The sequence below is a fragment of the Lontra canadensis genome, unplaced genomic scaffold, assembly GCF_010015895.1.
Source record: "Lontra canadensis isolate GAN:19392208 unplaced genomic scaffold, GSC_riverotter_1.0 scaffold8, whole genome shotgun sequence".
Lineage (NCBI taxonomy): Eukaryota > Metazoa > Chordata > Mammalia > Carnivora > Mustelidae > Lontra > Lontra canadensis.
Window position 1 is genome coordinate 17,232,090 of NW_022631002.1, and position 27,403 is coordinate 17,259,492.

The 27,403-nt window shown below is 53.9% G+C and overlaps 1 protein-coding gene across 4 annotated transcripts in view; it reads left to right on the forward strand.

The window, feature by feature from the left end:
- Positions 1-2,980: 2,980 nt before the first annotated feature.
- The window catches only part of SMPD3 (sphingomyelin phosphodiesterase 3), a 36,009-nt gene continuing 11,586 nt past the window's right edge, over positions 2,981-27,403 (forward strand). The window contains exons 1-2 of one of the 4 annotated variants that reach the window (XM_032854113.1): positions 2,981-3,217; positions 14,006-14,068. The gene's annotated coding sequence lies outside the window, so the exon portion shown is untranslated. Of the gene's footprint in view, positions 3,218-11,565; positions 11,633-13,864; positions 13,904-14,005; positions 14,069-27,403 lie in introns of those variants that run through there. The other 3 variants (XM_032854114.1, XM_032854116.1, XM_032854115.1) reach the window with 3 other exon arrangements.

Here is a 27,403-nt window from a genome sequence, read left to right on the forward strand (position 1 = left end):
CAAGCGCCATGGGAAGAATGACAGGGTAGCTAAGAGCATTGGCTCTCGGGACACAATCTTGGGGCTGCAGATCCCAGCCTTGCCACTAGCAGACTGAGGGCAAAAAGCTGTGACCTCTGAGGGCTTCTCAGACTCGACTGGGTTGAGGATTGAGTGACATAAGCCTCGTGACACTGCCCCAAGCCGTTGTACCCCAAGCTGCCATTTCATCTGAATGCAGCTGGGTTCATGATGGGAACAGACCATACAACCTCCCAGACAGAATGATCCTGAGCGTCTCCTTTAATGAAGACTGGCCAGGCAGCCCATGCCAGCCAGGCCCGCAGGACAGAAGACGCAGGGCAGCTGTGAGTCCTGAGGCTGTAACCCTAAGTCCCCATCAAAGCATCTTTCTTGGGGAAAGAAACCCTGCTATCTGCACCCAAAAGCTAGAGATTAAACAAATGATAAATCCCCAAAAAGTTAAAAATCAAATCAGCAGAAGAGGAAAATCCCATTTTCTGAAAGTTACCAAATATTGGCTAAAAGCCAGCCTCTACCCCAGCGTGACACTGGGCCCAGCAAGTCTGCACAGGTGTGACTGGGGTTACAGAGAAGAAACTCACAGCTTCCCTGCTTCCAGTGTTGCCAAGAACAGGGTCTCCCACAAGGCTCCAGGTCACAAGAGTGGTCCCATCAAGTATCAGTGCCTTTATGTTTCCAGATTGGGTGGACAGCTTTCTTTTCTACCTTATCTTCTTGGAAACATTGTTTCTTGCTGCCATGATACCCCCAGATTCTGTACTGGGCTGAGCTGCGAACACACCAGCTCCCAGGACCTCGGACTTCAGTGGTGGGTGGGCCAGGGACACAGGGGGCTCCCCTCCTCCTCCTCCTTGAGGGACCCCAACTCGACCCTGCAGTCCTGTTATCAAAAGTCCTTTGCCAGACCCTCCTCATGCACCACTCCCTGCACACCTGTCCTTGTAGTTCCCAAGCTGTGGTCAGGAGGATTCCAAGAGAAAACAGAGAAACCAGGTGCGGGCTTGGAGCACTGCCAGCCATCCCCGTCAGGCTGCAGACCCACCAGCCAGGACTGGTGCTCCCTACAAAATCAAGGGCATGGGCTTTCCAAAAGCTCTGCTCCTCAAAGGCCATGGCCCCTCTGACTCCCCATGCAACTCTTCTAGTCTAAGGACAGAAGTCTCCTCTCCTCCCTTACAGGAAGAGCCAGGGGAATGTTCTTCATGGCGGGATGCCCAGTCCCGGCGTTGAAATGAGCTGGGGTGAATGATCGCACAAGTGATCAGACATCAGCAAATCCATTCTAATTCACTCCATTTAAAACTCTTGTTTTCCATACAGGACTAGGTTAGAAAAGAACTTAATCACCCCAAATCCACTTCCAAAATGGTTACAGATCCTAAGATCAAGCGTAATGATCAGAAGAAAAGACTGGACCCCTGGTGTTGAGAACTCATGTTTGGTACCTAACTGATCAAACCAGCCTTCCTGACCCCAAGAAGCAGCCTTCCTCCAGGCTGGGGTTGCTGTCTTCGGTGTTCTCAAGCACAAATGAAGACAGAAGCAGAGGTGAGATCAGGACACTTCTCTTGCTGCAGCAAATTTGCATGAGCCATGTGCCATTCACATGTTGAAAGTGTTGCAGATCCACTAGTGAACAAAACAGACCTGAGGCACTGCCTTCAAGGAGCTTTACCTGCTAGTGGAGGAAGAAAGACAACATGGAAATGCATCATGGGTTAGGTGGTGACATTTTGGAAAAAAACGTGGACCAGGGTAGGGCCATAGAGGGTGATGGAAGGGGACATTAGTTCACACGGGGTGGCACGGGCTCTTCCGAGGGGGTGGCATCTGAGCAGGGACCTGAAGTCAGGGGAGAAGGGGGACATCTGCAGGCAGAGTATGACAGTGGGAGCCCTGACCTGGGGTCAGAGGTAAGCAGGCACTGTGTGTGCCGTGCCTAGACCCAGCATCCACACATCTACTCCCCAGCCCATCGGCATTGCGGGAGCCAGCCTCCGCACGAGCAAGTCAGCAGAGCGCATCGCTGCCCCAGGAGCCATTCTCGCCCTTCTCAGCAGCTTCTTGGAAGCCTCCTAACTTAGCACTCACTGGCTTCCTGGGAGAATGATGTTCCAAATTAGGCTTGCATTCCCGACTGAGACACCAGCATCCAATCAGGAAAGGCTCTAACTAGCAGCCATTGTCTTAAACCCTCCATCGTGGCACCAATCTTCTGCCACGAGCAGGAACCCGTCCACTGACCTCACGAGCGCCCTGTTCTGCGGGGCTGCTACAGCTGGTGCCAAGCTGAAAAGCCCAACTAGGTCAGGATTCTGACCTAAAGCTTATCCGCAGATTATGACCTGTGTACGAGCCAGAGTCAATCCTGAGCTCAGGCCTAGCATCTGGATTCAGCCCCCTTCCTGGAACTGGTATGTCTCACACCGTCTCCATTTTCCAGAAGAGAGAAATGAGGTCTACCTGAAGAGGTGGGGTGCCTTATCACTCAGGGTTCCATCAGGGAGGCAGAATCATTGTAAGTGTGATGGAATAAGGAACTTATTATAAGAGTTCTTAACGGTTGTGAGATGAGCTAGGGGACCAAGAGCCCGAGAGGGGATGTGGTGGCTCAGAGGAAGGTCACTAGCCAGCCCCAGTGTGGGTGAAGGGATTTGGAGGCTTCCACAGAGGTCTGGAAGGCAGGCCCATATAGCTAAGGGAGGCTGGGGGAGCAGTCAATGGAACGTCGTTGGCTCTTAGTGACCATTGCCTCTGTAAATTTGTGGAGAAGGGTCTGGTGTGGGCCCGGAATTGCTGTCAATTTGGCCGGCATTTGGGAAGGAGGCAGGGACGGAACATTCCATCGAATGCAAAAGTAACAGATGCCATCACAATCACCCAGAAATCTGACTATTATTTTAGCCTATGTAACTCCCAAACCACCAGTCAGAAGAGAGATTCTATCCCACTCAGAGCTGGCCAGAAGCTGGCCATGTACTTGAGCTCTGTAGCTGAGCATTTTCCGATTCTCAGGCACAGAATGGGCAGGAATGGCCAGCCCCGCCCACTGGCTCATCACCCAGGCTCAGTTATGGACAGGAAGGTGTTCTAGGTGTCTAGGCACTTTTGTCAGAACTTGAAGGATGAAGTGTGGCCAGGTGAGGCTGAGGTGTGCACGTCGGGAAGATGCCCTCGTGTGTGTCTAGAACATGTGAGTGTACGTGCCTAATAATGGACCATGCTGGAAAAGTTTGTCTCTCCCACTTAATCTTTTTAAAACTATCAGCAAATGGGTTCCTCTTGTCTGAGTCTAATCCAACCACCACTATTGTCTTACTCACTGGACCTGCTTCTGTACTTGATAAATGTTACTTTAGAGCCACCATATTGAATTAGGTGCTGATTATATCTGATTTACCCTGTAACAGGGTTATGTCCATTTCCTAGCATGTAGCAGAAGGGCCTGATGGTCACCAAGCTGATCTATAATTACCTCTTAAAATTGTAGTCCAAATGGGTCATGTCAACAAGTTCCCCCAACTAAGGGGGCACCCCAGCCGAGCAGAGCAGGATCTGACAAGCAGCTCCACAGCAGAGCTCACGACACCCTCCCCCTGGGCCACGTCGCATGTATTTGTATTTGAGGATGCCCCTTCCAGAGGCCACTTGCCAAAGGCCGGAAGTGGGACCAGGAGGTTCGTTCTGTGGTAGGACGGACTGAGAAGAGCTGTGGTTTCAGAGTCAGATGGAGCTGGGTTCAAATCCTACCCCCTCCACGGTGATCTTGGGGAGCAAGCTTCACCTCTCTGAACCTTGGTCACCTTATCTGTAAAATGGTGACAACAGCAGTACTCTGCTAAGCTGTAGTGCGGGGAAGGTGATGGCGTCAGGAACCTGGCCTCAGCCCCACACAGTCAGGAGCTCTGGGGTATCATGGGCACTGATGACATATCCCATTTGTAATGAGGTGCTTTTCTCTAGACAAGGTTCTTACAGAAACCATGTCAATGCCTGGCTGCCAGCCAAGTCCTCAGCCCGTGGGGACAGGCGATGAAAAGCTGGTAGTATAGGCAAGAAGCAGCTGACTGGGCACCAAGTCCTCCAGGAAAATAGGGATCACCCCCCATACCCACATCGTAGTCAGTTGCCTCTGGGGGAGCCTGGGCCTGCAAGGTCCTTAGGTGTGGGTGTCCCCAGGATGGGACAGGTGGCACATGGTTCTTCTGGACCCATAGGACTAGAAGTGATCCCCTCCAGTCCTACTCGCCTCCATCCCAGGTAGCAGACATGTCAGGGACAGGGTGACCAGATGTGCAGTGGGGTCTCAGGCCAGAGGGTGGTGGGAGTAGGATGGCAGCCCCTCCTGCCTAAGCCTGCACCCCAACCTTGAAGCCTGAGTAGGAGCAGCAGAGGCCCAAAGTCCCTGTCTGGGGAAAGCAAGGCCTCCCCCTGCAGCCCAGCCAGGCCTGAGTTTGAATCCTGAAGTGACCTCCCGCTCCCCCCCCGACCCACCCATCGGGGCAGTTTTCTTCCTTCAGTGTTTGAAAGAGAGTCCCAGCACTTCGAGGTGCAGGGAGAGGCTCTGTGGCCTGAGGAGGCCTGGAGAGTCTGCTCGCTACAGCCGCCCTGTTTAAAAACAAGTGAATCAACAGAGGGACTATTCATCAATATTTTAAAAAAGAACTGTAATTAGAGGTTGGTGAACCCCCCCCACAGCTCCTGGCCACGATGTCAAAGGCTTCCTTGACCTGGAACCGGGAACAGAATGAAAAGCAACCGCAGACACGGTCGGCCCTGGCATGTTCCGCCACAGATCCCACAGGCCAGGCGCTCCCCACTGAGGCTCATAAAAGATTCTGTGGCTAGTAGAAGTAGCATTTCACATGCGTCCACATTCTTTCATTCCTAGGTGGTTTTTCTTTCTAAACTTGGGAGTAGGGGCATTCTATTTTAAGAATATTAATTACCGCCCAACTTTCATGTACTAATGTGAACAACACCACCAACCCAAAACCCAACTCTGAACTGAGGAGAGAAAACAAAAGTAATTTATGGGATAATTTTGTGTCCACATCCCTCAAGGTTGCCTGAGAACATTTATCTAATGCATTTATTTCTGGTCAAGAAAAGTGAATGGCTGGCTTTTTGGTGGTTTCTGAAGAACGAAGGGAGGGCTGGCCACCTCGGCCTCGGAGGTGCCGACTCGGGCCACCTCAGGCCAGAAGTCCTGCTCAGGGCTCAAAGAGGTAGTGTCAGGAAGGTAAAAATAGAGTGAGGGACCCGGCACAAGCTTTGACACATGGTTTTCTCATCCAGGGACTGCCACATAGGGCCCTCCTTTTCCAGCTATTCTAAGTGAAAAAGAAAAAAAGTAAGATTATCTGAGAACTAAATAAAAAAAACAGTGCTATATTTTAGCTACCTTTTCTGCGTTCTTCCACCTTCTCCCAAGTGTTCATTTTGGTTCCTCTTTCCTCACTAAGCCAAAAATGGGATGAGTCCCGTGGTTCTGTCCTTGACCCCCTTTTGTCCTCCACCTGCCCTCATCCACAGCTGGGGCTTCGGCACGGCGCCCACGTGGCCAAAGCTCAGGCACATGCCAAGCAACTGCCTGCCTCTTGGATGGTCCCAGTCCTCCTATAAGGCTGCCAACGTCCCAGATCTGACATCTCCCTCTAGAGGGGCACATTTGGGACATATTCCTCCCCCACACCCAGTTGTCATTCCCCATAATCTTGTCTGTATGCTGGTAGCCAGGACTGTCTGACACGTGACCCTGGTCCCAGCCCCTGCAGAGGCAGGAAGGGGAGCAATGGGCGCTCCCTATGGGATTCCCTAATAGTAAACGTGAAGGGAGACTGGCAAGGCTTCCCTTAGGCCTGACGGGGAGGAGCAGCCGGCTGGGCAAGCCAGGCAAGGGGGTTCCAGGGTGAGGGGACAGAGCGAGGAAAGGCCAGCTTTGAAAGAGACCAGGAACTGTAGACGGAGCAAGGAGAGCTCTGGAGGCGCGAGCAGGGAGATAAGATTGGCGAGGAGGGACACCGGAGAGGATGGCGGACTCAGGGCACGGGTTTTATCCTGCGGGTGTTTTCAGCTGGGAGGGTGCTTGGGTTTGCGTATAGAAAGAGGACCCTGGTTTCTGCGTGGAGAATGAATGGTGGAGGAAAGTCCGAAGGACACAATGAGAGATGAGGGGGCTTGGTCAGGGTGTCCCCCTGACACCCGGTGACCCCGAACAATAGCTCTGCCTGGCTCCTGCTGGCTTATCCCTTCCCAGCACCCCCAGCTCTCTGCCCAGACAGACATCCAAGAGAACAGCCCACACACTGATTCACACTTGGGTGTTAAGGACAAATAGTGGCACCATCCACCTCAAATCCCTCTGGGACACAGGAGGGTCGCAGCAGAGGGGAGGGCGGTAGCTGCCAGCCTTCCCAGACCTCTGGGGGGATTCCTCCCCGGCCTGTGGGTCCTTCTAAGCATGAGGGAGCCCTGTGAGGTCAAAACTCAAGCCAGGATGGGGCCATGGATGAGTCTTACTCCAAGCCTAGGCTCTGCCACTCTAGCTATGTATTCCCAAATCTCCCTTTATACAAGGCAGCCTAACTGATGCACTAGCTCAAACGACCAGGAAGTTTTCTCAGAGCTCCTGCTGTACCACTTGGTATGTACAGAGGGAATTCAACATTTTGGTGACCAACATTCTGGCCTGGTTAGAAGACACTATATAATCCAATCTGGGCTCCCTTAGGGCCTTTCAGGGACTGGACTCTATGCTCGGTGCTCAGGGGGCTCTAGGCTACAGTCTGATATTCGGTGGGTACGAGATTGAAGGATGGGAGCTGGCAGCTGCAGAGTTGAGCCACAGAGGATGGGTGCCAGGTGGACCAATGGGGGGTGTCCCGGACACTGGGGACATCATGTACAAAGGCACGCAGGCGTGAAAGAGCATGCAGTGTTCCGGGAAAGATAAAAGCTAGAGCCGGGGCCATCAGAACCAATCAGTGGGAGGGAAGGAGAGGCAGAAATGAGGCAGAGGAAGGCTGCGCCCCATCACCAAAGGTCCCCAGACCAGGCTGGGTAGAGGGATTTGTTCTTTGTACAGAGGGAGATCTGGAGGAGCTGGACAGAGGAAGGGGCAGCAGGAACTCAGAGTGGCTTGGGCTGGGAACCTGGGCTGGGACTTGAGCATGGTGGATGGCCCACAGCAGGCAAAAAGTGAGGAGGCCCAAGAAGGGAGAGAAGAGAAGGAGCAGGGACCGGAAATGGACTGCAGAGCTGGAAGTGACTGGCCTTGACTCTGAATGGGACGAGTTGAGGGTGGAGGGAAGGGCCAAGAATAGAGCCTCTGCTCACTGGCCTACTGATGGGGGCTGCGCCCACTGAGGCTTCTGGGGGACTTAACTCCACCCTCTGGCTTCCCTCCACTGCTTTCAGTCCCCCTCTATCTTTCTCTCTTCTTTAACTGCCACCAATAGAAAACCAAATACTTTTTAAAGATTTTATATCCTTGGTTTTCATTTCTAAAAAATGAGTAAGTGGAATGTTTCCTATTGCTTTCTCAAATAGAAAAGCAAAGTTACCTGTACGTGGTCTCTCATGTGTATGAATGTCTAGATTCTCATTATTTCCCTTGGTATATTAAAAGAGAGAGAGAGAGAGAGAGAGCCATTTCAGGCATCAGGATGAGATTTGGCAACACCCTTTTGGTGCCCAGCTGCGCCTCATGCCCTCAACCCCCACAACCCCTGCCCCCTGAGAGAGCCTCCGGCTGGGCGACACATCCCAGGCTCATCACCTGAGGAGGGCTCGAGGAAGACCCAAACATGGTAGCCCTTCCCCTGTGGGGTCTGTGGATTGTCTCTCCAAGCCAGGGGCACAACCCCAGGACGATGACATTTTGATAAAGTTTTAAAAAACGATTTCACTTTGCAAGACAAATAGCTAATAAAATAGATTCTTTTTTGGTAACCACCCATACACCAATCAATCTGTCACTCGGAAAACTGTTTCCTGAGAGGTGTGAAATGAGGCCACTCTGGAGTTCTGTGGGAACAGAGAGACCCCGAGAAGCTTTCCACTCCCAGATTACACTTGCTACCCCAAAACAGGGAAGCTCTCTGATTCAGAGCACAGGAAATACACAGCTGATTAGTTGCTCAATCAATACCAACTTTTTGAAAGATGAACAGGAGGAGTCTGTCCCACTGTTTACATGCAGCCCGCCCACACCGTCACGTGTGCCTCTTGCCTCTGTCTCTTTCCAATTCCATCCCTATTGGGGAAAAAATTTTAAGTAAGTGTTCCCCACCTAGGGCGCTTGCAGAATGGGTCACACCGAGGGCGCCTCTTCTGCGCTATAGACTTTCAAGTAACAAACTGAAACAAAGGGTCATGTCAACACCACCAGCAGAAATAAAAAGGAGAAGACTTATCATAAGACACAACCCCTCTGTGCCCACTGAGGCCAGAGACCCTCACCCCCTGCACACTCTCTTGGTAGCTCTGCATGGCTGCTACTTGCTTTTCCTACCTTTATTTTCCCTTAACTCTAATTCCCTCACTGCTTTAAAAAAAATCTATTCTATTGTATGTAGAACACAGTTTAAGTCTTTTTTGGAACAAGATGGAATAAATCTGAGTTAACCAGAACCTCCCTCAAACCAGCTCTAGCTGCAGAATTCTGCTGTACCAAACCTACAGCAGCAGCGGCCTCCAACAAGCGCTAAATACAGAACAGCGGTTGCACACAGTGGGCCCTCAGTTATGTGTCAGTTCGTTTGTCTTTTAAATGATGGAATCTGAAATGCCTGAGGAATAAATAAGATTAACGGGGTAATAACTACTGTGAGAAAAATGTGACAAAAAACAATACTAACAAGAACAGATCAGAACTCCCCGACCCAGCCCCCTCCCCCCAAAAAAGCTGTAATTGCATGGTGGAAACGATAGAATAACTGAAACACGTCAGAAAGTAGAAGTTGAGATGACTGGAACAATAGATCAAAGAAAGCAGGAATGTTGAGGCTAAAGTAAGACACCAAACCAAAAATGCAAACAAAGAAGACAATCAGAGAGGTACAAACAACCCACTTGGAAATGAGAGATGGTGTCACAGCCCTACAGCAGGTGAGAGAAAGAGAAACAGGGCGAGACACACGATGAGGGAAACAGATAAGAAACAATACAAGAAAAGTTCCTAGGGAGATGAAAAAAACAGCTCTGCCTAGAAATAAAGAACGCACACTGTGCCTTTCAAGTTTAACTCCAAGAGAAAGAAATCAGCATTTGCTAGTTGCAGTATGGAATGATCTGGCAAGCTGAAGGGAGATACGTTCTTTTGAACTTGGATAAGAATGACAAGAGGACTGACATCACAAATAGTGAAGACAAGATGAATCTCGGATAGAAATGTGGCATTCGGACCACATAGGAGTGTCCTAACCACATGGCAATTATGCTCCTAAGACTTGCTATGTGTAAGTAGAAGAAAACAGACTCATTAAAAAGTGGGGGGTAGGGGAGGCGGAATTTGTGCACAATTATACTTAAAAAGAGAGAGGGAGTTTCTGGCTTTTTACAAAAATATGAAAGACAAAATCTGATATAACAAGACACTGGGATTAAAATGGATCAGTTGAAAAAGAAAGAGGAAGTGATTTGACGAAATTCAGCCACTCCTATGATTTAACGTACACTAATAATTCCCAAATCCTGCTCTAGCCAAGGCTTCTCTGCGGAGTTGTGGGTCTGAATATTCTACTGCCACCTGGACAGATCCGTGCAAATGTCCCCCAACACCACAACCCTCCCTTGACCCACTGCACCCCTGGCCAATGAGCAACTTCAGCCTCCATTCAGCTGTGTAAACTGGAAGTCCTTTTCCATGCTCCCCAGGCTCAATCCTATCCACTTGTGTTAGTCTGCTGGGCCTGCTAGAACCAAAGATCAGACAGGGTGGCTTAAACAACAGAAATGTATATTCTCCCAATTCTGGAGGCTAAAAGCCCAAGATCAAGGTTCTGGCTGATCGGGTCTCTGGTGAGAGCTCTCTTCCTGGCTTTGCAGTCCTCACATGGCCTTTCCTCCATGCAGGTATAAGGCCGTGGGAGGCTCAGATGTCTTTTTTTCTCTTTTTCTTTTTTATAAGATGAAGTAGTTTTCTGTGTTGCATTTTGTTTTATTTTTTTAAGACTTTACTTATTTATTTGACAGAGAGAGATAGCAAGAACTGGAACACAAGCAGGTGGAGTGGGAGATGGAGAAGCAGGGCTCCCACGGAGCAGGGAGCCCAATGAGGGGCTTGATCCCAGGACCCTGGGATCATTACCTGAGCCAAAGGCAAATGCTTAACAACTGAGCCACTCAGGTGCCCCTCAGATGTTTTTTTTTAAAGATTTTTATTTATTTATTTGACAGAGAGAGAGAGAGAGAGAGACAGCAAGAGAGGGAACACAAGCAGGGGAAGTGGGAGAGGGAGAAGCAGGCTTTCCACTGAGCAGGGAGCCTGATGTGGGTCCCAGGACCATGGGATCATGACCTCAGATTTTTTTTTTTTTATAAAGACACTGATCTGATTGGGTCTCACCATTATGACATCATTTAACCTTAATTACTTCCCTAGAGGCCCCATCTTAAAGACAGCCACATTGGGGGTTAGGGCTTTAATATATGCATTTGGTGGGGGGAAGGTCCTCTCACCAGCCACAGCTAGCAGTAAATCTGGGGTACTTCTGCACGCCACCAATAAGGTCTCAACCAAATGCACAGACCGGCCTCTGAGTATGCCTGTCCAGCCATGCCTCTCCTCTTGCCTTGGTATTGGACGTTTAAGGGTAAACCCCTTCACCAGAACTCAGTCAACACCTTTCCTCAAGGCCAGCAACTGCTTCTCACCCTCACCCCAAGGGGCTTCCAGCAACCCAACCTAGTCTCAGGTCTGCAAGACGTCTGACTCTGACCCTCATCTAGAGGGCTGTGGGACTTTACATACGTTACATCTCTGGGCTTGAACCTTAATGAAGGTACCTGGCCCCAGCATTACCATGTGGATAAATAAATCAAACTCCTAGGTGCCAGGCCCTGTGCACACATTATTTCTGGACCTATGAAATTAGAAAGAAAGTAGAAACTGTAGAAAGGAAGTAGAAACTAAGGCTTGGAGAGATGCCCTGCTTGAGGCCACTACTTACTGTTCTAGGGAGCAGATCCATCCAGCTCCACTGCTGGTTCTGCTGACTGGGCTATGTCTCAGGGGATGTAGAGGCATCCAGGAACCCAAGCATCCAGGGACATGGGCTCACTTGGAGCCGCACGTCCATCAGAGGTCATCCCAGGTGCTGGTCTGCGGTCTTGGGGCCCGCAGGATTGAGGCTCCTGGTGGACAAGCAGGCAGGCGCGTGCTCAGGACCACTGCTGGATCCATAGACACTGCCTTGCTGTGCTGGATAAACAGCCCACTTTCCATGCCCGCCCCCCAGGCCCGCCCTCCCTTACTGCCTATTTAAGCAAGGGGCCCTGACTCCACTCGGCCCAGGCACTGCCGGCTTCCGGAGCTAGGAGAGCAGCCCTGCAGTCCTCACTCACTCGGGGATGAAAGGTCCTTCTGTTTCACCATTTCCTACTGGTGCGTTTTGAATGATGATGCTGGGCTGGGTTGTAGCGGGAGCCGATACTGTTGGCCTAGGAATGAACTGAGATGTGTAGCAGGCCTGAGGGCAGCTCTGATTGAATTTTTCCCATTTCTAATCCCTAATTTGATGTGCTCTTATTTTCAAAGAGGGAGAAAGCCTGTAGTTTGTGAAAGGACAGAGGGGAGCATATTTCCAAACAGGGTCTGACTGAGAATATCAATGATTGGATGAGTTTTTCTTTTGAGGAAAAAAAAAAAGTCCTGTAATTTCAAGGTTGTCATGATCCCATTTCCTCTCGGGAACCCCTCCCTAAATAGTTCCTGTCATTTAATTCTATTTTGAAAAAATGTGCAGAGAATTTTTTTTTAGAAGAGTTTGGTGGGGGAGAGAGGTTGTGCAGCTGGAGGGGGACAGTTTGGGGAAGGTCTGAGGACAAAGGGCTTCCTTGAGAAACTTCTTGTTGAGAGACGTGAAGTGAGCTCCTCCGCACTCCAGGGTGGTGGGGCCTGAGAGTCATGTGGGCTGGGATGGCTCAGTAGAGGCTTGCCTCCTTCATACCCACTTCTAGATGCTTGCCAGCCTTTGGCCTAGGGTCAGGTCAGCCCATGAAGAGGGTGAAGGACAGAGGTGCATGCAAGTCATCAGCCTGTGGAGGGTAAAGAGGCAGGCATCCCAGGTACAGGGGACAGGACGTCCCCTGGAGGCCAGAAGAGCAGGCCCCCTCTGACCTCCTGGCTATGGTTGGAGGTTGGACTCCCCAGACTATGGGTGGGGAGGGATGCCTCCAGGTGGTTAACTCAGGGGAAACAAGTTAGGGTGTCCACATGGGAAAAAGGGTTCCTGGGGGAACACAGGTCCTAGGGGCCATGGCTTCCCTCTTCCCACCCTAATGTGGCAACATCAAGTACCCATGCTCATTTGGTCCTGGTCGCAGCTGCCCAAGACACTGGAGTGACCCCCTCTCTGACCGGGAAGGGGGCACCTAAGGCTCAGATGGAGAGCTGACCCAGGCCTGGAACCCGGGTCTCCCTGGAGCTTCTCCATGGGGATTCCTAAGCAAGAGAGAGCCAGTTGTTTTCTGAGAAAAGAAACACTCCTGCCAGCCCTCTGCAACACCTTCTGCTTGTGGGGCAAGGGACCGGGACTTAAATTCCGGATTTCTCGGAAACACAGTTTGAGTGATTTGCAAAATAAGTGTCTATAAACGACGGGAGCTGGTCCAGAGGAGAGCATTGGGGAGTAATGGTTGCTCGATGTGACGGTAGTGAAGAGGGTCCTGGCAGCAGGCCTGGCCTGAAAAGGTGGAGGGCCGACCAGTGCCGCACGGAGCCCCGCGGGGTGGGAGTTGAACTTCCCAGGGCCTCAAGTCAAGGGTAAGGCTGGAAAGCTGACCGCGGGACTTGGGACTAGGGGCGGGCCTGAAGAGCCCGAGCGCCTGAAACCAGGGAACTTGGTCGGAAGAGAGGCGCGGGCCCGGGGCCAGGGGGCGGAGCCAGAGTGTCCCGGGAGAGGTCAATACCCGAGGCCCGGGGCGAGGTTAGAAGGGGAGGGCGGAGCCACAGAGAGAGGCCCAGCCCACCAATCCCACTGGGGGGCGTGTCTGGAGCTGCTGCTGAGGGGACTGAGCCAGCAAGGGATGCGGAGACGGGTGACATCGTGAGCAAGGACTCCGCTCACAGAGTGTCCTCCCTACCGTCCCCTAAGTAGACCCCACTGAGGTCCTGAAGTGTCTCTGCTGAGCGTCCCCTGGACAAACTATCTTTACCCTTATCTGCTGTGAAAGCGCCCTATTTCTTTCTCTGCGTGCGGCTTCCTCCTCCCTGCCCCAGCCCTGGTCCGGGCGGCCCCCGTCCGTCTTTTACCGCCTGGGTTCAGTTCTCTCCCATCCCCACGTATCTTGGCGAGGCTGAGATTACACAAAGGTCCTGGGGGAAAGCTCCCATTGTTCTAGCTTCGTCTATCAGATCTAACCCAGGCCCCGAGGCTGGAGCTCTGAATTCGCCTCTCTCCGCCCCCCACCTCACACATCCGCAGCCTGGCCCAGGTCCAGCTGTTCCGGTAGAGCTCTCATCCCTCCCACCCGTCAGGCAGAGCCCCCTCCACCTGTCAGCCCTCCTACCTCCCCCACGCCTGTGCAGGTTTGTGGCACAAACCTCCGTGCCCCTCCACCCCTTCCGGCTGCACTTCGTCCGCGTCCGCGGGGAAAGCCGGGTCCACACCCTCTCCTTGGCGATGTGGAGGGTGTGGCGCTGCCTCTGGCGCAGGTGGGGCCCTTTGGTGTTTGTACCTGGCTCACCTGTTCTGGGTTGCTGGGTGGCTGTAGGTTGAGTCCCCGAAACCCCTGTGAACCGCTCATCTCCTTTCAGGTCCCGACTGCGGTGGCATCCCCTCTTCAGACGATCAAGAGGGTCCCAGCGGCCCCTCCTCAGGTAAGACAGAGGCTTCTGGAGGGGGAGTGACGCTCCAGGTCTCCCCACATAGGCGAATTATTCATGTTTTATATAAAGAGGTGCTGTGTGAAATTAAGAAAACGTTCTGTTGGTTGGTTAAAAAGTTTAGAAACAGAGCTCTGTAAGCCATCAGGGGGCTGGCACTCTGGGCCTACCCCTCTCCCTCCCTCTGAGGCGAGCAAGGCCAGGGGAAGGGGTGTGTCTCACCCACCCAAATCTTTGGAGAAAATACAAACTGCTTCAATACACAGGGAAGACTTGAGACAGCACTTCACAAAAGTGGAGGAATACAATATAATTTAAATGTCGGGAAATGTAACCAGATAGCATTACCCACTAAACTATTAAAAATTTTTTTCTTTTAATTGCTTAAACCCCAGAGCTGGTAAGGATGCTATGAAACAAGCACTGTCAAACAACTGGTGGAAAGCAATTCGGGCCAGGGAAGGGGTGGGAGGGGAATTGCTGCGGCTTCTCGGTCATCAGGGCTCCTATTATCTGCCTGCTATGAGCCGGACACAGCTAGAGTCAGGTGATAAAACCTAAGTGCTTGCAGGGGACACAGGCCTAGGAGTTAGAACACAAAACCTGCATTCCTGGGACTAGAGGCGGGGGCGGGGGGTGGTGGTGTTGAACAGCTCAGAGGCTGCTGGTGTCAACCACAAGAGCACAGTCCCTGATCTGCAGAGACAATCCATAAGGCCACCTATGCCACTTCCTCACTTCCTCCCTTTGCTCTGAGAAATGGAATTTGTCACCATTGCTCAGCTTCCTCTCTCGGTTCTGCTTCTAGTTTAGTAAGTCTGAAGATGTGGGGGGCTGGTCCCCATTCTGGTGTGCAGACTGCAAATATGGGCAATAAACGCACAGAAACCACCAGCCAGGTTAAAGGTCCTCTCGTTATCTCGGGGGCCAGAGAGCAAAGAACTGTCTGGGGATTGGTGAAGAGACAGAGACTGTCACTGTGACTTCTGAACCCTGAGCCCCCTACTGAAGCCTCATCCCAGCCCACAGATGAGGCCTATGAGGGAACGGCCCCAGCAAAGGCAGGGAGGCCTAGAAGGGTGTGGTAGGGAACCACACAGGGGCCTTTGGACTTCCCACGTAGGAAGGGATGCAGAGCGATCCTGGAGACCAGAATGCTGAGCCCAGTGTGCCCTTCCCTGCCAGGTGCTTGGGCATCTTCCTGGGGTCAGCAGGGGTCACTGAAGAGTTTAAAAGGGGAGCAGTGTGGTCTACTGTATAGTTTAAAAAGATCCCTGTAGCTGCCATGTGGTCCAGAGGAAGGGAGGCCAGCTGCGGGGACGCAGGTAGTGGCTGGGCAATGTCTAGCTGGGACAGAGCGGGGCCTGAGCTGGCTGTGACCCTGGGAGTCGGCAGGAGGCATTAGGGAGGCAGAACAGAAGCTGGTGGGAAGAGGCAGGGTATGGAGGATTTCCAGAGCCTCAGGGACTATTTAGGAGACAGAACTGGGCGGGGGGGAGGGGGGGAAGCGGTGGGGGGGGGATGCAGTGGACAAAGAAGTCAGCTATCCCGAGAGACACCTGGAAACAGGTGATACTGAACATTCAATGAAGGGAGGGGAGAAGAGGCAGAAGAATGTCTAGCTCCTCAGGGTGGGCAGGGGAAGAGGGGACAACCAAGGGCTCAGAGAAGCCACAGCCCCAGGGGCACAAAGGGCATGAGAAGGATGGTGGCCCCAGGACCCAGGGCGGAGGGCCGCGGGATAGATGAGGATCACGCAGCTGAAGTCTCATGTTGGGCCTATGTTTAAAAGCAAAATCAGGTTGAAACTGTATAGACCGTTTTCTTTTCGGTGCTGACCTCTGTTCTGGCAATTTTCTCTCCAAAACTTTACCAAAGCCTGGCGGAACCCCCTGTCTACCTTCTGTCTAGTGGTGAGGGTGGTGCAGGAAGCCTCACGCTGGGGGTGCTGCTTGGACCCTTAGCCAGCCAGAGGGTCACTCAGCCATCCCAGAGGGCAGGACATGGGCCAGGCCAGTGAGGCTCAGCTCGCCCTGCTCGGAGCCGAACTGGAGGCTAGGCTGATCGTGTGGTGTAGGTGGGAAGCTACTCACTCAGACATTCTAAGCATTTAAGTTAAACAAGCCCAGCTTAAGACAAACTGTCAGTGAATGTGTTGGATCCTCCTTTCAGGCCCATTTTTCACAGCTGCTCCTCCCTGCCGGCCACCTGGGAACGGGTGGGTCATTGTGGTCAGAGCGTGGCCCGCCGGGCAGGACTTCCAGAGCGCCTCTGCTTCCCACATGCCTGCTCTCGGCTCTCCCAGACTCTCCTCTATCTCCCTCCCTTGCTCACTGCTCGTTCCACCCACCACATACCCCCTTCCTGTCTCCATGCCCTCTAGGAGGACACCCCACACTAAAATACACACACCTAGAAAGCAGGCTCTGCCCCCAGAAATTCCTGGGGCCTTGCTGCAGAATACCCCACAGTCACAGTGCTGCGTCTGACTCAGAAGAGCTGATGCCAGGTGCCCCCCGCCTCCCAGCCCTCCCCCCTCGCCAGCCCGGGCTCGCACCCCTCGGCCAGCACAACCCGGCAGTGTCAGACCCCAACCCTTAAGCACAGGCTGTTGCACCATCTTGATCTGTACCACCCCAGTGTACTCTCGACACTCCCTCCTGCCTGGTCCCCTGTGGGCCTGGCTGGGTCCCTGGAACCCACCAACGCGTCCCTGGAACCTGTGTGTGTGGATTTACTTTAATACTTCTATTACTAGCAGTGGCCCCTTCTCTGAGCAGGAGTGATTTCCACTAAAAATGAAAAGATTCACGCTCAGCTCTCCAGATGCCTCATGGTCCTGAGCAGGGAATCAGCTGTTCAGTACATACACGGGGGGATGGAAAGCAGTGAGCCCCCGATCTGGTCTGGGTTTAGGGCAGAGGAACATCACTATTGCCATTAAAATCTTTCTTACAGAGAGTTGGGTCTGGGGCGTTGATCTGGCTATATACTGGGTAAACTGAGGGCTGTTGATCAGTTAGTCTTGTTTTTGGTAAATAGATTTAAGAAATCAGAAGCCTGGGGTCCTTGGGTGACAGAGTCGGTTAAGCATCCTACTCTTGGTCTGGATCTCACGGCGAGAGGAGCCCTGCCTCCGGCTCTGTGCTCAGCTTGGAGTTGGCTGGGGATTTCCTCTCCCTCTGCCCCTCCCACTCGTGCTCTCTCTCTCAAATAAATACAAAGAAAGAAAGAAAGAAAGAAAGAAAGAAAGAAAGAAGGAGGGAGGGAGGAGAAGCCTTCCTCTATTGGTCAGGCTAGGAGGGGTTATGCTGTGGCTTATAATCAGTTTTCTGTCTTTGCTCTTATGACATGTGGGGAGCAGGGTTAGCTGGGGCCCTGCTCCATGCTTCCACACCCTGGGACCCAGGCTGATGGAGCAGCCACCATCAAGAACACTACAGGTAGGGGCGCCTGGGTGGCTCAGTGGGTTAAGCCTCTGCCTTCGGCTCAGGTCATGGTCCCAGGGTCCTGGGATCGAGCCCCGCATTGGGCTCTCTGCTCAGCGGGGAGCCTGCTTCCCCCTCTCTCTGCCTGTCTCTCTGCCTACTTGTGATCTTTGTCTGTCAAATAAATAAATAAATAAATAATCTTAAAAAAAAAAAAAAAAGAACACTACAGGTAGATGTGGCAAAGGGAGAGAACTCTGGAAGGTCTCACACCTATGCTAAGTACTCTAGCCCAGCAGTGACACAGACCACTTGCACTCACAGCTAGTGGGTAGAGCTGGTCACATGATTCCACCCAACCACAAGAGGACCTGGAAGTGCAGTCCTGCCTCATGCCTGGGGAGCAGGCTCCAGCCCCTGGCGGGGGCAGGGAAGGGCAGAGGAAGTGAGGCAAGAGTCCTATCCTAGGCTTGGAGGAAGAGGTAGAGACAAAAAGGAAAACGTCTATCCAGATGTTCACAAAGATAAAGCGTGCTTATCTTTTAAGTAGTTATTCCTGGATGGAGACATGTTCCTGTCTGCACCAGCACGTCTATACCAGCAATCTGGGGACACACAGCCTCCATGACCCAGCGCCAGTGGTTCTTGTTTCCCTTTTCAGAAGTGCAGGATTCAACAGCCAAGAACACATAGAGACAGCTACCACTACCAGAAGGGCAGGGGTGAGTGGGAACCCAGAGCTGCAGGAGACCCTTGGAAGGCAAGTTTGGTGGCAGCAATGAGAGGGAACTTGGGGAACTACAGATCCCCGTGATCTCTTCCCCACTGGCCTTTGCTGTGGACAAATGACTAATTCAGTTTTATGCAAATGAGGTTTCACGTCTCACTCCCATAGGAAGCCCTCCAGCAGACCCCAGTCCCCTCCCAGTTATACACTCTGGAGCAGGCTCTGAAATCCCACAGGCAGGTCAGAGCCCTTCAGGAGCAAGCAGCCCCAGGTTTAGCCCAAGTGGGGTTTCCTCTCACGGGGAGGGAGTTCATGCTGGTTCTCTCAGTGCCCAGGGCTCCCGTGATACTGTGTGCAAGGAGGACCTGAGGACAGCCTCTGAGAAGGCCCCAGACGGGGCTGAGCACTCCTGGTGAATGAGACCTTGCCCACGTCCAGAAAGCCCCGGCCTCGGGCCCAGCTGCGGAGGGCTGCCGGGAGGCTTAGGGAGCTGCTGATGCCTGATCTTATTTACTCATTCACACCGATTTGCTTTTTAATCTCTGCATAAATTCTCCTCTAGGACTCGGTTTGTTAAATGTTCTTTGCACAGAAAACTTTAGGCTGAATGTGAAATGATTCCCTTTAAAGAATTTTAGCAAGTCTGTCCTGTTTTAGGAAGGTTTGTTGTCTTCATCTGTGTTCTCTGGTGCCTTGAAATGCCTACACACCGCTCAGCCGGCCGATCCATTCCAGGAGGAAATGCTGTATTTGAAATGCAGCTGAACACTGGGCCTGCAGAAATCCTGCCATTTGTGTGGACTTGTATTTAAAGTTCTACTCCCACAGAAAGTATGTTGTCATTTCTTCTTAAGCAAAGGATGTTCCAAGCCTTGTTGAGCTCATGAACCATTAACATCAGCAGGGAAGCAGGGACTTTGCAGGGACAGCAGCCTCTGTACCAGAGCCCGAGAAACGTGAGATCCGTCCTGGTCTCCATGCCTGGGGAGGGCCTCTCCTTCCGAGGGAGAGAGGGCAGACCAGCTGGAAGCATGTCACATGCTGGCTGACACTACAGAGTCGCCTAAAGCAGGGGACGGGACCTGCAGGGGAGTGCCAGGGCCCCCTGCTCACGCACATGTGTGAGCACTGGCTCGGGCAGAGAACTCAGGATGTGGGCAGGCTCAGACCACTTGGGGAGGGAGGTCCGTGCCAGTCTAGGTGCTCAGTGGTGTGCCCAGAGTAGCCTCCTGATCTGGACCTGGCTTAATTAAGGACGTCGAAGGCTCCTCTTTGGTAGTTACGACTGCCTCCAGTCCTGCCTTGGAGATGCCCTGTCGGTGCCCGAAAGGAGGAGACTCGGGAATAGAGTGATCTCAGACCCGATGTGCATCATGGAGGAAGCTCCTCAACCTCCCTCCCCACCACCCAAATCCTGGGCTCAGCCTCCGTGAGGGCACAGGATGGGGAGGAGCCCTGCAGGCTTCAGCTTCCAGGCTGCTGGTGGGTTCTTGGGTGTAATACAGAGGGTATGCGGGAATAAGACACGAGGCCGCTCGGGATGGCTCAGGTGGGGATGTGGGTGCCAGCCACCATCCAACCTTCTCCTCGGTGGCCCCCTGTCTGGTCACCAGTGGAATGGCAGACGGGAGAGGGGAGGGTGGCCAGATCTTCGAATTCAGCCCCATCCTGTGATGGAACCCACGGTCTCAGGGTGACCGCCCCATGTCGCCATAGCACAAGGTCTTACACCCAGGAGGACTGTCGTTTTAACTATTCAATTGATCCACGCCCTCCTGGCACGTACACCTCCAAGGTGGCTTGAGATTTGCTTTCCAGTCAGGCAGGAATCCACTGCAGCTGGGCTTTCTGAGTTCTGGCCCGGAAGTGCCGGGGCTGGCGGGCTGAAGGAGTGCCACAGGGCCGCCTGCAGCCTGTTCCTATTCTCAGAAACCACATGACACGTTAATAGCTCCCCCGGAAAGTGTCTTTTTGGAAATTTTATGGCCCCTTTGCCTGCGTCTGGTTCTGCAGAAGCCTGTGACTTGGGCTCGCATGAGCAGCCCCCAGCATAGTCCTGCCCGAAGACAGAGGCCCCAGCTTCGGCCCCTGTCCGGGAGAGCAGGGCACCTTCCCTATCAAGCAACCAGCCGCACGAGGAGGAAACTCTGTGGGCTCCAGCTGTATCCTGAGGGTCCTCCGCAGCAATGGAATGAACAGTCGTAATAGTAACGAAGGTATTACTAGAGACGTGGCAGGTGCTGCGCTAAGTGTGGTGCATACGCTGAGACTGTGTGTGTGTGAGACGACGTATGTTTGCCTGACAGATGAGCAGACGATGCACAGGGCATCCGTGAAGCCACTTATCCAATATCTAGCACGAGGACCCAGACCGAGCACGTGTGACACCGAGCCTGTGCTTATAACATCTGCACGGCCTTCCCCTGAGGAATGCTCAAATCACATGGTCACAGTTCCCACCACCACCGGCTCTCACAGGGCCTTCAAGGACTCAGGAGAAAGGCCCCCTTTGCCCCCTGGGCAGCCCAGAGGCGGAAGTTCACCCAGGAGACAAACTGTGAACAATGATGTTTTAGAAAGCTCGGGTCATGGATACATATTAGATAGGATCCCTTTGCTGGGAAGTGACAGAAATGCAACTTAGACTAGAGCAAAGGAAAGGGTAATTTGCTAACTCAGGAATTACAAAGTCTGGGGGTTGTGTTGTCTTCAGGCACAGAGGAAGTGGAGCTCAAAGTGCCGCGAGGACTCGCTCCTTCCAGCCCTGAGGTCTGTTTTCCTCTGAATTAGATTCACTCTTGAGGAAGACTCCAGAAGCTTCAGACTCTTAACACTTCCAGCTCAGGGAAAATGCAGGCCTCTTTCCTGAGGGGTCTGGTAAGGGCACCAGTGTGAGAGAGAGCTAGCTTGGGTCTTAGGACCATTCACCTTGGGGTCAGGGAGCTGTGGTGTCAACTGACCTAGTGTGGCTTGCTTCCCTCCTCTTGGATTGGGGTGGGGCAGACAAAAGTGGGTCTGCCACAGCCATAGGACAGCAGCAGGCTGGGACCTGGGCCTGGGCTGGTGCCAGAGACTCCCTTAGGTGCTCCCAGGCTGCTGATGTGCAGATAGACAGACGCCTGATTAGAGGGACAGCTGGGGGGCGTGCAGGGCAGGGAGGATATGGGCAGGATAGGGAAGTTGGGAAGGGTTTCAGAGAGAAGGGGGCAGGTGCTTTGGATCTGGAAGGGTCAGTGGGCATTTACCTGGCACGCCTAGGTCACTGGGCGCTGCTGCTGCGGCACACATGTTCACACCAGCCCCCAACCCCCATTTCTGTGGCTTTCAGGGATTAGCCTGGGTTTGTCTGACCCGTATCTCTTAGAAAGGCATCCTCTTCAGTCTTTCTTTCTGTCCTCCTGGTGATGAGCTGACTCCAAGTTTCAGCAGCTCCCGTTGCTATGCCAACCCCTGGGGTGGCAGGCATCCAGGCAGAAATGGGCCGGCCCAATCTCGGCACCGCCAGCGGATGCGAGCACATTCCAGTAATTGGATTGGAGTGATCCTCTCAGTCTTTCCTGCAGAAACCTGGGGCTTGGACCAGTGCCTGTTTAGACATGAGCCTGTGGACGCAAAAAGGATGGGAGGAGGTCCCTCCCCTCCAGGATTCCCAGCCCCGCTGCTGCTGCTGCTGGGAAGAGAGGGCTCAGCAGGCATGAGAACCAGAGGGAAGACTAGGAAGGAGGGACAGGTCCCATCCTGCCCCCAACCTGGGGCAACTCCCAACCCTCCTCAACTTCCCCTAAGTTCTCCAAAGCACGGAGATCCCTCCAGATGTTCAGGCTTCTTAGAGGGGCCAGCACTTGCCTTGGCCAGCAGAACTGGGCTGGCCTGCTCACTCTCACACTGGAGGAGAAATTCACATGCTAAGTCAGCACTCACCCAGGACCCTTTCTTTGATCCTCTGTGTAGCAGGTCTCGTGTACCAGCGTGTCTGCCAGGTCCATTTCGCAGGGAGGTGGGACATGGGATGGACGTCCTGGGGCCAGTATCACTTGGTATACAGTAGCGGAGGGCCTGTCCATTGCAGCTTACCCAAGGAAGCGGTCGGGGACCTCCCTACCATTTTCAACACCAAATAGGACAGCCCTGGCCAGGCCCTACTCCTGCGATTCGCTCCCCAATGGATGGCAGATCTGCTGGTCCCCCAGCCCTCAGGGAGGTGTTTATTGGGAGGAGTACTGGCTTAGCTCAGGCCTCTGAGCAGTCCAAGTCTCCCCTTCCGGTGCCGTGGTGGCTGCAGGTCAGGTCCCCACAGATACCAGGAACCCACAGGAACAACTATGGTGTGGAGTTTCTGTCAGTGCCCCACACCCACCCAGGCGTCACCATCCTGTGATCTCTCTGGCCAGTCTGTGACCGCCTCTTCCTCTCCCATCTGGATTTACGGTTGTCTGGCCCCCAGACCTTGCCAGGCGATTTCCCCTCCCGGCTGGATCAGCCTGTGAACTGATCTGCTCCCTCTGTCATGGCTCTGCAGCCCAGGCTCCTTGTCCCAGTTGGGCCCAGTCCAGTCCTAGCTGTAGGGGAAGGAACATGTTAGTGAAGGCTGGCAGCTCCAGCCTGAATGGCGTGGATGGGTCTCCGAGGATCTGAAGGTACGGCAGAGCAATCAGGAGCCTAGAGGCTTGTGGAGCGGGCGCCAGGTGCACCCAGCACAGTGCGCAGAACCAGCTTGTCCCCTCTCCACAATGCACGGAATCCACAGAAGCCAACCTCAGCTGAGGCGTGGTCAGGGAGGTCCTACGAGGAACAGAGGGGAGCTAGGGAAGGATAAAGCCTCACATTGGGAGTGAAGAGCAAGCCTGAGGTTGACTCCCAGGAGCCCTCCCTTGGGGTACTGGGTAGCCCCCCCATACTGATCCTAGGGCTCAGGAGTGACCATGAGGACCTGAGGGTGTCTGGGACCCAAGCTCAGCTCCGGAGACCATAGCATTGGGGCAGGGAGGAGGCTCAGGCATTCTGAGCAACCAGGAAGCCCCACGCCAGGATTTATAATGGGAAGAAACCCAGGAGTAATTACTACTTTAAAAAGAGGAAACTGAAAGCACAATCCAGCATATGGGCTTGAGCGGCGACCGCTCAGCACATGTGGCCTTTGTCGGACCTGTCACCCTCATCCGAGATGCCCGTGCTGGACTTTGCTTGGTAAAGATGACGGCTCTGGGACAGGGAGCGAAGAGCTGGGGTATGGGGGGCGGGGGCAGGCATTCCTCACCTGGAGGCCGAGCCTGGGCCAGGCCACCCACCATGTTCTGCCCTGCTGAGGGGGTGCAGACCCCCGCCCCAGCCTCGGGTGTGGAGTGGTGTTTAGCTCCCATTCCCCTCTTTACTAGGGAAAGTGTAGATCAGACTAATTAATGTGTTGTTGTTTGTTTATCCTCCTTTCATCTCACTGAGACAAAATAATTAACCACAGAGCTTTAGAAACTGCCTCCATTGGTAGCAATCCCTTTTGTGTCAACTGTGTCAGCAGCCCCCGGGCGCAGATGCAGGGCTTGTGTGCTGAGCAGGGCGGGGCAGGCGGCACCCGGAGGCTCGTTCTGTCCAGGGCGCTGAGAGCTGGGGGGCAGGGGGCAGGCTGGACCAGGGACCCAGGTAGCCATGAAGAGCTGGGCGGCTCAGATCTGCCCCATCGAGGATAGAATGCTTGTGGTGGCCCCCTGGGCTGCCAGCCACCTCAACCCACTGATGCCTGAATGGAGACCAAACGCATTCCTGTGACCAGCCCAGGAGAGGCACAAAGAACATGCCTGGCGGCTCACTGCTGCTGCAGGCAGGGCTGGGGGAGAACTTGCCCAGAAGGATTTCTGGGGCCACAACAAAATTGAGGTCAACACAGGGCAGCTCAGGACGGGGCCAGGCCTCACTAAGAGCATGGTCCCAGCTGGCGGCAGGTCTCCACCCTGCCCGGTCAGTAGCCAGCATTAGGGATGAGCCACAGGGGGGAACAGAGGGTTTGAGAATTTCTCTCAGGAGCCCCTGGATGAAGCAAGGCTGCTAGGGGGCCCTCCGGGGTGGGGCTGGGGAAGGAAAGAGGGGCAGGAGCACCGAGGGCCCTTAGACAGAGACCGGAAGAATGGACTTTCTCCTCCAAGACCATGGGACCTCCAGAGGGAGGATGTAATCAGATTGTTTAGGGAGCTTTTCTGACCTCTGTGCACATTGTGGCTGGAGCCTGAGACAGAAGACAGGGGTGGGCACTCAGAAGATGTGAGGTGGGCACTCAGAAGACAGAAGATGGTGTGGGCTGGGTTGGGTGGGTCACCTCCGGCCACAGAGAACAGGAGGAAAGAGCTCAGAAGACCTGGGAGTGGGCCCCCTCCATGCACTTGGGGGTGGCATCTGGGTGTCCCCAGAATTCTGGCCTAGACCCCCACCCCTAGCACCTTGGTGCCCACTGCAGCGGCTGCTGGAGGCTTGGGAGACGCCATCCCACCCTCCGTACCTGCAGGGACAGGACCTGCCACCTCCTCCAGGTCCAGTTGGTGGAGGTGGACCTGCTCCCTCTCCCCCGGCTCTCAGCCTGGCCAGTCTGAAGCTGCCCGCTCCGAACACAAACATGGTGTGTGCAAGCTGGACCGACGGCAGCTAAACCCACCAGCTCCAAGGGAGCCAGCGGGCTGCTGCCCCAGTTTGCGTTACACTCAAATGACATGGCTGAGATTTTAAAGAAAGAATAAGTAAGTCTGTCAGGTGGCAGGCACAGGAGAGTTCTGGACAGCCACAGCCCCTCTAAGTACTGAGCCACGAGCTCTGGGCCACAGAGTTGCTACAACTCTTCTAGGGGGTTAGAAGTCATGCGCATAGAGGGTCAGCAGGCCTAGAACAAACCCTCCAGTGTCAGCCACTGTCATCATAACATTAGTCTCAGGGCCTCAGTTCACAGGACCTCTGAATCGGCAGACCCCACAGTAAAGGCCGTTAAGGTTAGGGCACCTGCCTCCCCTCATGGAGCCTGGCCTTTGAAGACCAGGACTGGGGGTGCAGTTTGGAAAGGGTGGTGAAGGCCACTGTCTGGTCTGGGACTCCAGGGCAGGATGTCAGGGGTTTCTTCCCAACCTCTGAAACAGCTTCCCCAACCCCTGCCCCGGGGGACAGGGAGAGGGATGGAGGGCTGGCCCTCTGGCCTCACCACCATCCTTGAACGTGAGCCTCATTGCCCACACCTGAATGAGAGTCCTTGTGACTACAGCACCAGACGAACGTGGTCCCACTGCCCACAGGCGGACGACACGCTTTTCCCAGATCCAACCAAGGTGCAGCGTGAGCTCTCTACAAAGCAACAGTTTCCCATGGCTCCTGGCCAGAGAGCTGTGGTCTGACTAGACACACCTGCTTCCCCAAACTAAACTTACAGGGTTTCCTTCAAAGCAATTTCCCCTAAAGAAAGTAAAATTCTTGTGAAATGTGTTCTCCAGAATCAGACACAGATGCCAGCTAAAGTTCATCTTTAGATATTAAACTCTGGTCTGGAACAAGTACCTTGTCCCCACTAAATCAGCCCTGGAGATGTGGCCATGGGAGTGCACTGAAGTGACAGGTGCATCCCGGAGACCCCACCCCACCCCCTCCTTGCACCTCAGGCCTGGAGGCAGTGCAGATTGACCTCCAGTCACCCACCCACTTCCTGAGCTCCTGCTGGTGCAGCCCCAGGACCCGCCAGGCCCCTCAATGCAGCCCCTTCTTCCAGGAAGCTCCCAGTCTGCTGGGGAGGTGGCTGTGACCCATGAGCTTTATGACCTGGAACTGCAGAGACCAGGCCATGCACAATGCAGACAGGAGCCCCCCAGGGAGCTACCTAAGCCAGCTGGCAAGGAGAGGCAAAGGGGGCAAAAGGGTCTCTCTGAGGAGGTGATTTCTGAGCTGAGTCTAGAAGAAAAGGGGTGAGCTAAGTGAGGGGCAGGGCAGGGACAGGAAACCACATTCCACCAAGTGGGATCCGGGCACAAGGGAGACATGGCAGGCCTGGTTAGGACACAAGACAGCCAAAAAAGGGCCCACAGAGTATCTGAGTTTTGGGTTATCTGAGGGATGGTCAGACTAGACAGAATCCCCCCAGCCCCTGTGTTGAACTTGGCCTGAGAGAGACGCAGCCAAGATAGTACTTGAAGCATCATGCACTCATGGACCAGCACAGGAGCTCCAGGAGAGGGACAGATGCGATGTGGGGACTGGGGCGGGGGGGAGGCAAAACCCAAATGGCACCCAGGTCCTAGCTGCAGTGCCCAGGGAGGCAGGAGGAAGACAAACGGTGGGCCAGGATGGATGGAACGTGGGCACAGACCCCCACCCTCCATGGCACCAGGGCAGAGGCTGGACTGGGTCGGGGAGACAGTGAATAGGAAGTGAACCCCCCAACAGACTGGGTAACGAAGACTCAAGATGTTGGTTATACCAGCTTCACCACACAATGATCTCCCATGGGTCCCTGGAGGCTGGGCCAACACTCCAGACTCTTGGCCTTTCTTAATTCTACGTTCAGCACAGTAATCTGCTGGCAGCCTCTGCTAGGCAGGGCCCTAAGGCCTGGTCTGAGGCTCATGCCCTGGCTGGGACAGGAACCCAGGGTGGACTCATTACTCCAGCCACTAGCCTCAGCTGGGCCCCAGGCTGCATCTCAGGCTTAGGGGAGAAGCTTGGGCCAGATCCTCACAGCTCCAGGATGCTTCTCCAAAAGTCAGAGGGACCATCATTCTGGACATGGGTTAAGGCCCAGGTTGTGCCAGGATCCTGGCTGGTCAGAGATTTCCGGTGGGGGTCAGCAGGGGCGGGAGGGCACGAGTGGGCTGATGCTGCAGGATGGGCACTGTGAGAGCCCGGTTGTGGGTGGAGCCCTCCTCTCAGGGGTCCTCCTGCCAGCGACACTGCCCTGCACCCCAGAACTCTCTGACGCCATGTCTCTGCTGTTTGCTCCCCCTCTGTTCTGACCTGAAGGACACTCAGTGACAAGCAGGTGTATTTGAGGCTCCTCTGAATCATGGTCACCCCTTACCCATTCCAGGTACACCCCTGGCTCCTGGTGGGCTTCTGGCTGCTCCAGGCCAGTGTCAGGCCCAGGCACCCTCCAGGATCCCCAGGCTGCCTCCCAAATGCCCACAAAGCTAGGCCCCTCCAAAATTTGGGGTCCATTTC